Source organism: Lissotriton vulgaris, chromosome 4_1 (genome assembly GCF_964263255.1).
Source record: "Lissotriton vulgaris chromosome 4_1, aLisVul1.2, whole genome shotgun sequence".
Taxonomy (NCBI): Eukaryota; Metazoa; Chordata; class Amphibia; order Caudata; family Salamandridae; genus Lissotriton; species Lissotriton vulgaris.
In genome coordinates, this window is record NC_141691.1 from 865706755 (window position 1) to 865722813 (window position 16059).

Sequence of the window (16059 nt, forward strand, 5' to 3'; positions counted from 1 at the left end):
GACATTTGTTAATTCAATGGCTATTGTGCTCGTGCAGAGTTTGAGGCTGACATTTAAGAGGGAGATCGGCCGATAGGAGCTGCATTGTTGTATGTCCTTGCCAAGCTTTGGGAGGACTACTACTGAGGCTTGCAGTATGTTGGGAGGGATCGCCCCGGGTTCTGAAAAAGAATTAAAGAGTTTTGCCTGAACAGGGGCTAGAATAGAAGAAAAGGCTTTATAAAAAGCCACCAAGATCCCATCTGGACCTGGTGAATTTGCAGGTTTGAGACGCGCTATCGCCGAGATGACCTCCTCAATGCAGATATCCTCGTTGAGGGATTGCACCTGATCTGGGGTGAGAGTCGAGGTCTTAGCCCCCTGCAAGTATTTGGGATCCCGCCTCACTGTCCAGGCACTGGGAATCGTATAGCTGCTCATAGAAGTCCTTGAAAGCTTTTGCAATGTATGGGCTATCCATGACCTGGTCCCCCATGGAGGAATAAATCTCAGTGATACCTTGTTCTTGCAGTTTAGTCCGGAGGGTATTAGCAAGGCGTTAGCCGCACTTATCACACTCAATATAATATGAGTGTCATCAGCGGAGGGCTGAGTTTTCTGCCCTATCCGTTTTTAGGGCTGCTAATTGTGCACACAAGTTGGACAGCTTGTGCCAGACCCGTGGAGCTCCCACACGCTAATGTATGTGTTCAAGTTCCCTAATTTGCCCGGTGAGGTCCTCCTTTTTTTCCGGACGCTTCTTATTGTCTGCTGAGGAAATTGCAATGAATTGCCCTCTAATGAAAGCCTTAAGGGCTCCCAATAGCGTTGCAGGTGCAGTTTCGGGGGTGTCATTATGTGCAAGATAGTCTTCAAGTGCGCGCTGTATTAGAGTCCTGTCTGCCTTGCTGAGTAGCATTGAACCATGCAGCAGCCAGGACCTGGGGGAAAAGCAAGCAGGGGTAGAGAAAGTGTGAGTGTAACTGCTCCGTGGTTGGACAGCGCTGCAGTGTGTATGTGATCATCCTGTGTGATTGGGAGAATTTCTGTGATGCCTTAAAAATAGTCCAGCCTGGCGCATGTTTTGTGGGCGTTAGAGTAGTACGAGTATTCCCTAGATGTCGGGTGCCTAGCCCTCCATAAGTCCACTCCCAACCTCCCCAGTCGTGCCAGGCCCTACACAGACAACACCCTGGACTGGCCGTACCTCTGAGCTGACCTGTCCAATGAGTTATCCAATACCAGATTAAGATGCCCTCCCAGCAGAACCAGGCGGTCACCCAAACCCAGTGCCCTCTTCAGCACCCCGTGCAGGAATCCCTCCTGTCTCTCATTGGGGGTATAGATGGTATCTATCATAAAGGACCTGCCTACAATGATAAACCTGTAGATCAGTAGACGCCCTCCAATTTCCTATATTTCTGCTTTATCACCCGTCAGAAGAACTGAGCCACTAAAATTGCCCTCACGATGACTTAGAGGGAGCGGACGTGAAGAATTGCTGTGGAAAGGCCTTTGATTTCAGCCTGTGACAATCCCCTTGTAAGAGTTGGGTTTCCTGCAGTAGGCAGATATCAGCTCGGGAGGCCTCCAAGTAGTTAAGTATAGCCCACCTTTTGATCGGGTTGCTAATCCCACACACATTGAGTGTCAATATGCTATGTTTTTGGCCTGTCATGTGAGCAACAACCTAGTGCCAGACCCATTCCCTGTTTCTCTATCCCCCCCAGGAGCCCTGGTTACAATACCATGCATGGAAACAGTACAGTGTGTAATGGTAGCGTTACCCCTGTATGGGTGAGTGTGGAGCCCAACAAATTCCCTACTCAGATTAACAAAAACCAATAATGAGAAAAAGTAGATCTGCATTCTTTCTTCTAGTCCTGTGGAAGAACAAGACCACATGGTAGGTATAAGGAGGTGGAGCAATGCGGCCAGCGGCTTGACTTCCCCCACTCGCCGCCCCACCCTTATCTATGCATTGTGCAAAAAATGGATCTGGAATCAAGGGGTAGCAGTTTTAGTCATTGTAGATGGAACTGCATCCAAAGCTGCTTGCCGGCCTTTAGCGATCTCCTCCAGGTTTGGCTTTGCTACTGCGTGTCGTCATCCCACTCTCTGCCAGACACTCTTAATCACTCTTTGTAAGGGGGTGGTGTACCCTCAGGGCATCGCTCCTCTGGAGGATCTATTCCCTGTACACAACATGGTTCTGCAAGTGAGCGAAGTTGAAGGAGTCTTCCCTCCCAGCAGAAAATTAAGTGAATGGGATGGACCCATGAGTAGGATATGCCCAGGCTGCGGAGCTTTTCCATCTCTAGGCGGAACGATCGGTATTTCTGCATAGTATGGGCTGCAATGTCTTGAAACCGAGTGGGGGAACGACCCTGAAAAAAAACAGGATGTGAGCTGTGTGCCTTCTTCAGAATCTCCTCTTTAACTTGAAAGGGATGCACGCTGACTAGTATGTCCGGGGGATTAGACATTTTCTGCCTGGGGACACCCACCCGGTATGCTCTGATAATTTGAATCGGGGTCTGGGAGGGCCCCCCAAGATATGGTGCAAGAGATCATGGACAAAACCAAAAATTTCATCTCCCTCAGCCCTAGACCCCATACCCCTGATGCACATATTGTTCCCCTGGGAGTGATTTTCCTGGTCTTCCAGGTATGACTGCATGTCATTGTGCTACTCCCAGAGTTGGATGACCTCCTGTTGGTATACAGTCAAAATATCGAGTTTTTTATTTCGAATTACTTTACTATCGATTAAAAAATATAGAATGGACACAATATCGACTGGACAGAATATAGACTACAAAGAAATCGACTAGTATAGCATTAATATCGATTCCAAAATATAGAATGGACAAAATATTGAATGGACAGAATATAGACAACAAAAATATCGAATTAGAGGTGAGTAAGTTAATATCAATTTTTTAAAGTGTTTTTATGTAACTTTATGTGTGAAAAGTGTATATTTATTTTATAATTTATTTTAATTAGTTAATTTTATGGTATTTTATTTTTGCGTAATATAAATCAGTAGCGGGTTGTGGGTTTATAGGGGAATAGGGTGAGAAGTAATTTAATTATAATTAATTAAATATGTTAATTTATTTATTGGTATTAATTGGTAAATATTTAAAATTACATTGGTAATTCATTTTAATTATTTGATTAATTGATAATTATGTTAATTATATTAATCTGTCTTCTGTAGCAGGTTGTGAGTTTATAGGGGAATAGGGTGGGTAGTAATTTATTATAATTAATCAAATATGTTAATTTATTTATTGGTATACATTTTTGATTAATTGTTAATTAATTATTAATTGGTAAATAATTAAAATTAAATCGGTAATGAATTTTAATTAATTGGTTAATTGATAATTATGTTAATTATATTAATTTATTTTCTGTCGCGGGTTGTGAGTTTATAGGGGAATAGGGTGGGAAGTAATTTAATTAAAATTAATTAAATATGTTAATTTATGTATTGGTATTTATTTTGAATTATTTTTATTAATTATTAATTGGTAAATAATTAAAATGTAATTGGTAATTAATTTTAATTGATTGAATAATTGGTAATTCATTAAAAAACATAGGTAATTCATTGTTAATTAATTAATTATTGGTAAGTAATTAAAATATAATTGGTAATTAATTTTAATGAATTGATTAAATGTTAATCATGTTAATTGTATTAATTTCTTTTCAGTAGTGGGTTGTGGGTTTATAGGGGAATAGGGTGGGAAGTAATTTAATTATAAATAATTAAATTTTTTTATTTATTTATTGGTTATTTTTGTTGAAATAATTATTTATTATAAAAACTAATAATTATTAAAAAAAGAAATGTAATTGGTATTAATATTTAATTAATTGTCATTCATATATGAAGTATTTACGTTCCCTACTGTTGCACTCTCTGGAGTGGGAATAGTAATTTTTACCCCTACGCTGTCCAACGCTTTCCCTACTGTTGCACTCATTGGAGTGGGAATAATAATTTTTATCGCTACGATATCCAATGCTTTCCCTACAGTTGCACTTTCTGGAGTGGGAATAGTAATTTTAACCCCTACGCTATCTAGAGCTTTCCCTACTGTTGCACTCACTGGAGTGGGAATAGTAATTTTTACCCCTACGCTATCCAACGTTTTCCCTACTGTTGCACTCACTGGAGTGGGAATAGTAATTTTCACCCCTACGGTATCCAAGTTTTTCCCTACTGTTGCCCTCTCTGGAGTGGGAATAGTATCTTTTACCTCTACGCTATCAATGTTTTCCCTACTGTTGCACTCATTGGAGTGGGAATAGTAATTTTTACTCTCCCGCTATCCAACGCTTTCCCTACTGTAGAACTCACTGGAGTGGGAATAGTAATTTTTACTCTCCCTCTATCCAACGCTTTCCCTACTGTTGCACTCTCTGGAGTGGGAATAGTAATTTTTACCCTCCCACTATCCAACGTTTTCCCTACTGTTGCACTCACTGGAGTGGGAATAGCAATTGTTATGCCTACGCTATCCAACGCTTTCCCCACTGTTGCACTCTGTGGAGTGGGAATAGTAATTTTTATCCCTACGCCATTTAATGCTTTTCCTACTGTTGCACTCTCTGGAGTGGGAATAGCAATTTTTACCCCTACACTATCCAATGCTTTCCCTACTGTTGCACTCACTGGGGTGGGAATAGTAATGTTTACTGCTACGCTATCCAATGTTTTTTCTACTGTTGCACTCACTGGAGTGGTAATAGTAAATTTAACCCTCTCGCTATCCTATGGTAAATATATTGTATATTTTATTATTACTATGTTTATATATATATACATATATGTATTAATTTTTTTTAAATTATATTAATTATCTATTAGTTTTAATGTTATTTAAGTATTTAAAGTATTTTTAAGTAAGTTATATTTATTATTTTATTAATTTTAAATTACTTTTAACTATTTAAAAAAGTCGATTTTTTGACTATCTATATTTTTTACATCCATATTTTTTTTCGATATTTTTGTACTTACCTGTTTGGAGATAGGAAGTCGATATGTTGGCATTCTATATTTTTTATTCAATATTTTTTTATATCGATATTTTTGTCATCGATATTGTGTCAGTGATCCCCTCCTGTTGAAGGGACTTTGCCACCTCATCGCTGCCGGCTTCCTTTTCCTCCAGATCCGCCACTCACTCCCCCAAGGCATCAACATCTTGTCGGTTCTCCTTGATATCCTGGGCAAAATTGCTTTTTAGGGAGTGGAGTTCGTCTCGGAGGGATGTAAAGAGAGCCTCCATAAATGATTGTGTCACTGGCTCTTCGGTGGCATTTTCGGGTTGGGAATCTGACCCAGTAGGCTTCATGGTTGCGTCGTCTGGTGTGGACCCCCCCAGTGTGGGAAAGGAGATCTTTATCAAGCTGTCCTTCTTGGGGTGTCCGGTCGCCATTGTGAGTGAAACAGCTTCATCCGGCAACTGGAGTCCTCTGGATCGGTGGGTCTCTCCACCTGCGAACTGGCTATCTACCCCGGACTTGCCCCGCTGATCAGGCTTCACTCAGAAGACTGCTCACAGGCCAGGCCACTGCCTTCTCCGTGTTCGCGTCTCCTCTATAGCGGCTCAGGACAGGCAAGTTCATGTGGGGCAGCCTTCTCGGTTTCGCCCTAGGCCTGGGCTCACCGTCAACCCTGGCTCCTCTGAACCCCAAGTGTGCAAATACTGTGGCAATCATCGGGATATGTGGTTCGCTCCCCTCTAGATGTGATGTTCACTTACTGTTGCCCTCAGCGGCTCTTTATCACCGAGGGCCGGGCTGCCTGTCGAAAAGCCAAAGGGGGATCGTGCATATAGGTCTGGAACCCCATCAAGCCTTCTCACAGCTTCAGTGTGGTCCTAGGCCCCCAACCCCACATGCTTCATGGCCACCACAGCTGTATCAGGCACTCCACTAATCTGCCGGACCGTGGGGGGTGTGAAACTGGACTCAAGCTCTGGCGCCCTCTGGGCCGTACGCGGTGTAGGGGAGACTCAGTTCACTGGTGTGCGCAGCCTACCTTCTGCCTCTTCACCAGGCCAAGACTGCAGTGCCTGATGCCTGATCACTGGGGCCCGAAATGGCCTCCCCCTCTAAGATGCCTGGGGGTCTTCACACATCCACTGGTCCGCCACCAACAGGGCTGCCTGGAGCAAGCAGGATCACTCGCCGAGATGAATTCACGGCAAAAAGGCCACTGTCAACAGTCGTCCTACATGTGGGCCACGCCTCTTCGAGGCTCCCTAGGGAACCAGACTGGCCACGCCTGCAGCTCACAACTGCATGCATTCGTGCCCTCCGTCTGTTGGCGGTGTATGCCAGCCAGGCTCACAGCAATGATCACAAGAGGCGAGGGGGGCGCAGTGTGGCAAGCAATCGCGGCCTGCCCCCGCAGCTCAGGAGTGGAAGCCACAATGCTCGTGTAGCCCTTTCTGAGCCTAGGGCACCTGCGCCGCAGCCTCTGCAGCACGTCTCCAGCGTCTTTTCAAGGCGGCCTCGCTAACTGCACACAGCGAGGTCGCATGGAATTGCGGAGCCACCAGCCTGCTCTGGAGGAGTAAGCAGCCCCCCGGTGTGAGATTTGCCCCCAGCAGGACCCAAAAAGCGTTGTTTAGGGCGACGGCAGGTAGGAAAGTTATTAAGGCTCAACTTGCCCCGGTGCCCTCTTGGCCACGCCCCCCCAAACTCTGGCTTATAACTGAGTTTCACCTTTTTCTGTCCTTTCTTTCCCTCATGTGGAAATTAACAATCACAAAGGGGAAATTTTCCAGGTTTCAAGTAGGCTGTGTTGCACAGCACTGGGCATAGTTACTTCTCTTTTTGTGAGTTTTGTGGTATAAACTGGAGTGCTAGAGGAGTTTTTTTTTCTCCTGTCTCTTCAGTTGTGTGGATATGGTTGCAAAGTAATCATGATTATGCTTTGATGATCCTTATTTCCTTACAAATTATGTTTAAAAAGATATGCATACATTTTTGTGAATCTATCAATTTTGTGATTTTGGACATTTAAAAGGGTGCAACAAGAAATTATACATAAGAATTGCAAAACATCCGCAATGTATACATTTAAAGGCTGTTTTTATCCAATCCTCCCATTTTCAAAAGCCTGCGACAGTCAGGGAAGAAAATTGAGAGTGATTGTGTCAAAATAATTTAAGTTATGGAGATCGAAAGAAATAGTCAGCCCAAAATAAGTATGTAAGCACACGTGATTTGAAAAGTTATAAGAATACTTATCGCAAACACCATAATTATAATAACATTATGCAGAAAGAAAACTGGAATTCGTAAACCATCTCAGAATGCATGCAATAGAAAGGAGGGATATGTCAAATTAGATCACATCAAATGTACCTTTTTATGGATCAGCAGTCTGGACCACAGAAAGTATGAGACTGATCTACAAAATTAGTATGATAATAAGCATTGAAAAAACGTTGATATATAACATTTTGTAAAAATATTCCTTACCACTAAGGGCCTGAAATAGATTTCAGCGGACGGGTTACTCCGTCGCAATGGTGATGGCTATCTCATCTGCCGAAACATAAATCCCATGATATCCTATGGGATTTATATATCGGAGGACGGGACATCCGTTACTGTTGTGACAGAGTAACCCATCCGCCGAAATATAAATCAGGCCCTAAGTAATGATGCTGGTTTAAAAGGGATGATGATGATTCACTATTGACCTTCATACTCTGCTTTGTTCCCCAGTATCTTGTGTTCTCCAAGTTACATAGTGAAACCTTTGATACATGTTTCAAAACCTGTTGGTAGCAGGGTGTTGGATGTAGGTATAGCACCACACTTTTACACTGTATGTGTAATGCACTCTTTCTGATTTGAAGATATCACTCAATTTGCCTAACTATATTACTTGAGGATGTGCTGCTGGGTTTGCCCACCACTACCACTGTAATAAATAATACATAATACCACTCAATATCAGAAATTTGAATTGTTATTGTACAGTCGTGATCCCTCAATATTCAAGTCCAAAGTTCTATTCAAGTATCCTCATGCTATCTAGCTACCTCTTTTTTGTCATCAGTCTCTACCATCTGGGTCTAGGTAAATACCATCAGTGAGACTTAATAATAATTATTTCATTATAGCTATTTATTTTTCTCTATACATAATACACAGATACTCTAAGATACAAATATAATAGTGTATCCACTTTTTGAAAAGAAATGAAAAACGTTCTCATCCAGAAATCAGATAAAAACATCATACTTATAACTGACAATAGGTCCATATACATTTTAGTCTTGCTATTACTCAATAAATGTCATCTTCAAAAACTCAACTTTCTTGTCTCAAATCCAGAAAGAACTTTCTCAACCTTCCTTGCTCACTGAACTCAATGAGTGGAGAGAGGGTGTAAGCAGTCCTGCTCATATAATGCAGAAAAAAATTTAATAGATGTATCTCTGTGCATTCGGTATCCTCTTTCCAGTCAATTTAATCATAGCCAGCATTCACTGTACAAAAGATTTTTTAACATGAAGAATAGGTGTCTTTACACTAGCAAGCTCATGAGAGATTGACAGGAGTGTCAAGGTGACAAACTTCCACTGTTGACCACGCCAGAATAAAAACATGACATTTATGTGGCTAAACATTTGTTAAGATAATTACTGATTCAGTTCAGAAAACAATAGTAAATTACAATTCGTTGTAATTGGTGATTTTGTGAAAATTATGATAGGCATTCTTCTGCTTGTAAAAATAAAAAAAACACAGTATTTGAAACAGAAATGTGCAGAAGGCATTCACGTACTTCCATGCCAATTACCTCAGTGGAATGATATGATATATATTTGATTTTCATAAACATATGAACTGCTGGACAAACAACATCACACATTTTAGAATGGGGAACCTCCATTATTGTAGTCAGATGCCCTTAGGTGTGGTGCATGAAGATTCACAACTACCTCTTCAAGGGACTGGGGCCATATACAGACTTTAAGTGGATTGGTGGTCACTACAGTGATGCTTCTCAACATTCATACCATTCTCCAGAATGATATAAAGCTCTTTCCACCCAATCTTATCTAAATCAATATAGAGGTTGGAGCATATAGAGGTCAGTGCCCCTTAATTCTATATGCAGGTACATGAGTGAGTGTCTTGAAACAGACAGTTAGACTGCACAAGACCCTGCCATAATTGGGCATCTCTTCCTTGACTATCCATCAGTATAAAATATCTGCAATATTCACCTTGTGGCATGTCACTGGCACATCTTGCTCAGTGTAAGGGGATCATTCCATGACATCTCCACATGGAACCAGCTCTGCATGATGCAGTGTGTTTGTCTTGCCAGTGTTTGTGTGGCCAAGTAAGCCTGTAGGGGGCCCTAGATATCTCGAGGTCATGAGCTGGGAGTAATAGGTCAGCAAATGTAGTCACTTGCTCTTCACAACATGTACAGTCTTGGATCCAATCCTTACATTTTGGTGCATGGCCTTTTCCCCACTTGCGTGAACCTCTGCGCTTAGCCAAAATGATCCCAAGTGCCCCATATTTTCTGAATAGTTGTCTATGTCCTCAGTGTGCCCCCGTAGCTCCATTAGTGGTGTGAGTTGTACAGTGTGGTCGATCATAAAGGCTAGAGCCCTCGCAACTGCCTCTAGTAGGACCAAGCAAGATGAAGAAAGTCAACCCCTGTGCCACACCTATTAAATTTATCATCAAATCGTAAGTGGTACCGATACAGCCTGGCTGATGTGTAGTAAATATGATGTAGAAACTTAAAATGGATAATTCGTAATCGGCTGCTTAATGTTGCATTCCCCGTCTGTTGACAACAATGCAGCCATTGCTTATCAGTAAGTGTTGTGCCCAGTTCTGATTCCCATCTGGCCCTAGTACCTCCATACAGACTATCACGAAGCTGTGACACGTGACTGGAGCTGGGCAGTATGGTATAAAATGGAGACTAACAGCCTGATTCATCAAGGTACCGTTTTGCGAGTCTCTAATAGAGAATCATAAGGAATCTCTATTAGAGACTTGCAAAACGGTATTCATGTAGGAATCGCAAAATAAAATGCGATTCCTACAAATTCCTTATTTGCAATTAGCAAATTGCTAATCGCAAATAAGGAAAAAACTCCCCATTCATTCCTATGGGCCAAAAGGCCCATAGGAATGAATGGGGAGTATTCCTTATTTGCGATTAGCAATTTGCTAATCGCAAATAAGATAGCGATTTGAAGGGTGCCAGGGGTGTCCAAAGGACACCCTGTAGCACCCCTTAAATGCACATTTGAACAGGTGTTGCGCACACACATGTCCAAAGGACATGTGTGTGTGTAACATGCAAAAGAAAAAAATGCACTAAAGTGCTTTTTACTCTTTTTTCGCAATTTACCACCAAGTCAGACTTGGTGGTAAATTGCGACCAAATATTGAGATTTTGCATTTTCTAATTGGTTGATGAATTGGATGTAAGGAATCTCTATTAGAGATTCCTTAAATCCAATTCCTCGCAAATATGCGATTTCTTAAATAGAGACTTTTGCTTTTGGGATGATGAATCCCAAAAGCAAAAATTGCACTTGCAAAGGGCCAGATTCTCAGAATCTGGCCCTTTGCGAGCTCAATTATGCTTGATGAATCAGGCTGTAAGTTTCCAAGTTTTGTAGTTTATTTATAATAATTTGGGACTCCGAAGAGTTCCACCTAAAGTAAAAAATATACATCCAAAAATCAACATGATACTCCATTAAAAGAGAAATGTTCTAAATATGGACGGTACTAAATTCAGCATGTCATAAAAAAACATAGAAAAAACATATACATAGAAACCATTCCAGGAACCTTTCAAGTACCAAGTAGATTGATCCTTAACAAATCTGATAACCATCATTGAATACTTAGAGGACTGTTATGAAGATTACAATCTAATACTGTAATGGAAACTTTAAAAATGAAGAACCTATAGTAAAAATCGGGGATTTGTCAATTCAAAACACAACACGAAATAACCAGCAGCAGTATAACAGTGCAAGAATATTGAAAAACTTTGCAGAAAAACAGAGTAATACAATTCAAGGGGAAATTCGTAATAGCTAGCAATGTAAAATATGAATACAAATTTAAAAGCTCCTAGTAAAACTAAGATATACAATTTCAGCATACAGTACTCAACAACTATCAGCAAAACGGGTAGAAACAGTGCACATGCTCGAAAACATGCATAATGAACCAATACTGTTCTAAAATATATTTAAAAATTGTTTAAAAAATCTAAAAAATGTAAAACAAAGTAATTCAGATGGATTTACCAGCAGACAGTTATGAGCCTCTTCTGCTGTGGTGATATTGTACTTTAGAAAACAATTGCCTATGTATCTGTGACGTGAAGGTTGTAATGTGGGGCAAACACAACTTGATATAAGTCTTGTACACAGGAGTTACATAAGTGACAGAGTCTTTCTTGTCTGGCAATGCCCTCCCAAGCTCCTATTACGATTTTTAAAGGGAGTAGATTTAGCCTAAGCAACAGAATAACTCTACTTACTCCATGTTTAAGGTTCAATAACACATAAGGTTAGCGTTTTTTGTAGATACTACACCCTTCAATACGATCATTATTACTATTTTTGCGCACAATAAAATATCTATTTCGCGAGATACCCCGTAGATTGCTTTTTTTATTCTGATTTTCAAAGCACGTTTACAAAGTACCACCACAACATTCCATCTCGAGGCCAGTTTTGTGGCTTTTCGATGATTCCTAAAAAGAACCCTTTTTTCTTTCATGCTGACAAAGTTTTCCTCACGTAGTGCAACCCATATGGCATTCTCAGTGCTGTTTACTAATGCATTGCACCATCTTAAACACGCAGCCATAGAAAGCACATAAGATGAGAGTAAACCAAATTCTAGCAGAATCGCTGCGATAGGAGCAGCGCGATTCAGATTACAGATTTGGCGCCAAATCTATCCCTCTACTTTCTCAAATTTATCCCACTCTTGTGCATCTACTATTTTGCAGGCATAGCTCAATGCTGGTGGTATCTTTATTTTATAAACTGATATGTGCGAAGTGTCTTTTCCCACAGTGTGTGTAAAATCAATTGATTGCGAAGGCCTGTGAAATAGCCTTGCCTTTACATTGATCCATATGATTGCTGCTGGAACACCTGTTTGTAAAGATTTTTCCTAAATATGGGTAAAACTTTACTACGTCCAGTTTCTCATTTCCAAAGAACCAATGCAAGTTCTTTCTGACTTGACATCCCTTATAGATAAAAACCATAACTTTGCTCTTTAAAATATTTATTTTTAAGTAGTTTTCTTCTGTATACCTAATCAGCTCAGCAAGGCGTCTTTGAAGACCTATTGTAGTTAGATCCATTAATTTGGCATCATCTGCATATAGCAGGCAGCTCAACTTTAATGTTCCTAGTTTAGGGGAATCCCCTTTGCTGAGCCCCTCTCTACTTGGCAAATCATTAACGTAAATAGAAAGAAGAAGAGAGGCCCAGAAGACACCCTTCCTTCAACCCATTATTAGTTTCTGATTTTCTTGAAAGGCCCTGTGTTCCCCCCAAGAAAACTTGTATCCAAGTAGAGGAATGCAGTGCAATAATGAATCATAATAGGTACCCTGGTATCCCCATGGTAACCAATTTTTGCCACAACATCCCCTGATGTACCTGGTCAAAGGCCGTAGAGAATTTCATAACCACCGCTTATAACGTCATTCCGCGGCTCACTGGATATTTTTCACTTAAAGTTTGCTAGGCGGTGATGTTATCCAGGGTACAACTGTTTTTACGAAATCCTGTTTGCTCTAAGGGGTTGGGACCATTTCCAAAAGCACAATGTTGCAGATGGGTAAGAGTGCTCTTTGCAAATAATTTACCAGTCGCATCCAGGGGCGAGATCTGTCTAAAACTGGCAGGGGAATTTTTTGGACCCTTTTTATATAATGGAACAATTATACTTCCCTTCCAGGATTGTGGAATGTCACCATGGGTATAACAATGGATAAACAGTGGATGTAAAAATTCAACACATGCTTTGCCATCCTGTTTGATTATGGCTATTGGTACATCACCTGGGCCCTTCGCACTGGAATATCTTGCCCCTTTAATATAACCCTCTATTTCAATGCACAAAGGGGTTTCATAACCACTCCCCACAGAAGATGCAGAGCCAACATTGTGATTCCATCCAACTGTAGAGTTTAAAGCATACAGCTGGGAAATAAACACAGGCCATTCTACATCTGAAATCAAAATGAGCTTTGCCTTATCTCTCCCATCTCAAAATTTTGCTATCAGCGCCCAGTATTTCCTAGTGTCACCGGTTTGAGCAACCTCTTGAAGTTTCACCCAGTTTGAGCCTTCGACCCTTCTACGTTCTGATACCATTTCCCATTTCCGTACCTGTTTTAGTCTATTGATTTCCTTTGATTTGAAAATGTAGACCAGGCGGCATGGGCCAGTGGAGCCAAGCAGAATATGCAGCATATTGAACGTGAGTGGTTCCAGGGGGAAATTAGGAGTGGCGGCCTTAACATTATGCTGGAACCTAATATAGTAAAATATGTCTAGTGGTGTCAGTGCTTTCCCAGTTAAAAAAATCCTCACAATTAAGAAAGAGACCGTCAGAGTACAGCTCCCTAAAGTGTAAAATCTAGCTTTAAAGAGCATAGTGCTACAGGCTGACTCATGTGTCACCAGAAAGTTGAGGTGACGGGGCAGCGGGATAAGCGGTGAGTACGATAGGAGCTTGTCCAATCTTCAAGCCATCTTCTTCTAGCCATCTTCTTCCCTGCCACTGTGGTGCATGCCACAGTAGTGATTGTCACCTCAGCGAATCCCTCCATGCACCCGAATAAACGGGGGTTGGGATAGCCTTAATGTAGCCCTGTTCAATAGCTACCTGCATCATATAGGGGGTGGGTCAATGGCAATGTGTGGCATAATGCGCCTGGGTTCATGAATAATAGTTCTTCATATCAGGCACCTCAAATCCCTCTTTGAAAAGGGTTGGGTGAGTACATTGCATTGTATGCGTGGTTATCTACCTGCCCAGGCTAATTATATCAGTTGGGTTTTAAGAAATTTGAAAAAGTCTTCCCGACGGGTAGGGAATATTAAGAAAAAGATAAAGCAGTTTTAGCAATATAATCATTTTTGGGAGAGATATTTGGCCTGCCAGGGGAAGAGGCAATGACACCCTTTGAGCTATTTTGTATATTATTTTATCTAGCGCAACACCATAATTAACCCGGATTAACTATTCTCTATCCCTGGATATTAATATTACTACGTATTTGAGATCCGATTTGCACCACTGTAACGGATAGTCTGGCTTGAAGTGATCTGTGCCAGGGGTGAGGGGAAAATTTTTGACACCTACCAGTTAATCTGAATGTCTGAAATACCACCAGAATGGATTAATTCCTCAGGCATCCCATTCAGACTGACGTGCTAGTCCCTGAGGTATATTGTGATGTCCTCAGCATACAATGCAACTATTAGATGTCTGGTAGTATACCTAATAGCAAACTTGCGATATTGTTGTCTCAATTTAGCAGCCAGGGGCTCTATTACTAGGACAAACAGTAGTGGCAACAGTGGACGCCTGGTACCTCATTCGATGGCGAATCGGGACGAACAAGTCCTGTTTATATGTATTTTGGCTGTTGGCTGCATATATAGCAGAGTGATGCAGGAGATATAAGGGGGTGGGAAACCCATACACCACAGAACCACCATCAATTAATCCCATTCCACCAAATTGAAAGCCTTAGTTGCATCAAATAATACCACAGTGATCGCTGGGCCAATATCTTTCATGAGCTCAAATGAGGTGCACAAATGATGTGAGGTGGCTCATTCAGGTACAAACCAAACTGGTCATGCCTCAGTAGGAAAGTCACCAATAGGTTAAAGTGATTGGTGAAGATCTTTGCAAGTATTTTGGCATCACATATTATTTCAGAGAGGTGCCTGTATGAATTGGATCTCTCTGCTGGCTAGCCAGGTTTGAGTAGGGTTATTTTCATCACCTCTCCCATGGAGGATGGCAATGGACCAGTCTCTTTTGCCTTTTGATAGATGGATTTGGGAATTGGGAGAAGTGTGTAAATTTTTGTCTTATAAAAATCTTCTGGTATCACGTCAGGGCCAGGGGATTTTCCAGAGCAAAGGTGCATTATGGCTCTTATATTTCTTCTTCCTCTATGTCACCTGAAAGGAATTCCCTCTGCGCATAATTTCAACCATCCCAGTGCCACATTATCCAAATGTGTATCAATGCCAGAAGTCCTTTGGCTTTTTGAAATTCCGGAAGGATGCGTAGGTAAAACTGCGAGTTTTACCATTCATACAGTGACCCAGGTCAGGATACGCCTTAGAGAGCATATACCGCCGTGGAGGTCTGGTCATGAAGAATTCTTAGCATAAACGCACTTTAAGAGCAGAAACATGTCGACCATTACCCACTTTTTAAATTAATTTGGACGAGCCTGGTCAATCTATCCAGACAGCTAACATCCATTGCACCTGTTTTTAACGATATCTGGTTTTCCACCATTAAAGTCACTTTTGGATAAAACCAGCCATCTTTTAACTTGCACCACTTACACTGTTGCACTGTCACAGTCTCACAAAAAAAACCTTCTCCACTGTAATTCAGGCATCGGATCACACCAGGGGGCATTCGGCCTCTCTGGTGGGAACCCAATGAGGAAGCATGTCACGAACTAGGTTGGTGAGTGAGAGTTCTTTTAAAAAAAGAGGTTTTTTCTCGTGCTGTCCTTTTCCTTCTTGTCCTTCGTATTCACTCTTCTGTTGTTACCGAGTAAATATACTCTGCCCATTTTGCATACTCAATACTCTTGTAAAGTAGGGATATTTACAATATCGGTTTTTCAATTTTGCACATTGAACTTCTTTTTTGTGGTAGCTCTACATAGCACAAAGCACTTTTAAAATTTTCGGGAAACAGGTCAGTGTATTCTTTGCTCACTTTGCACATTGAATCAACTTTTCC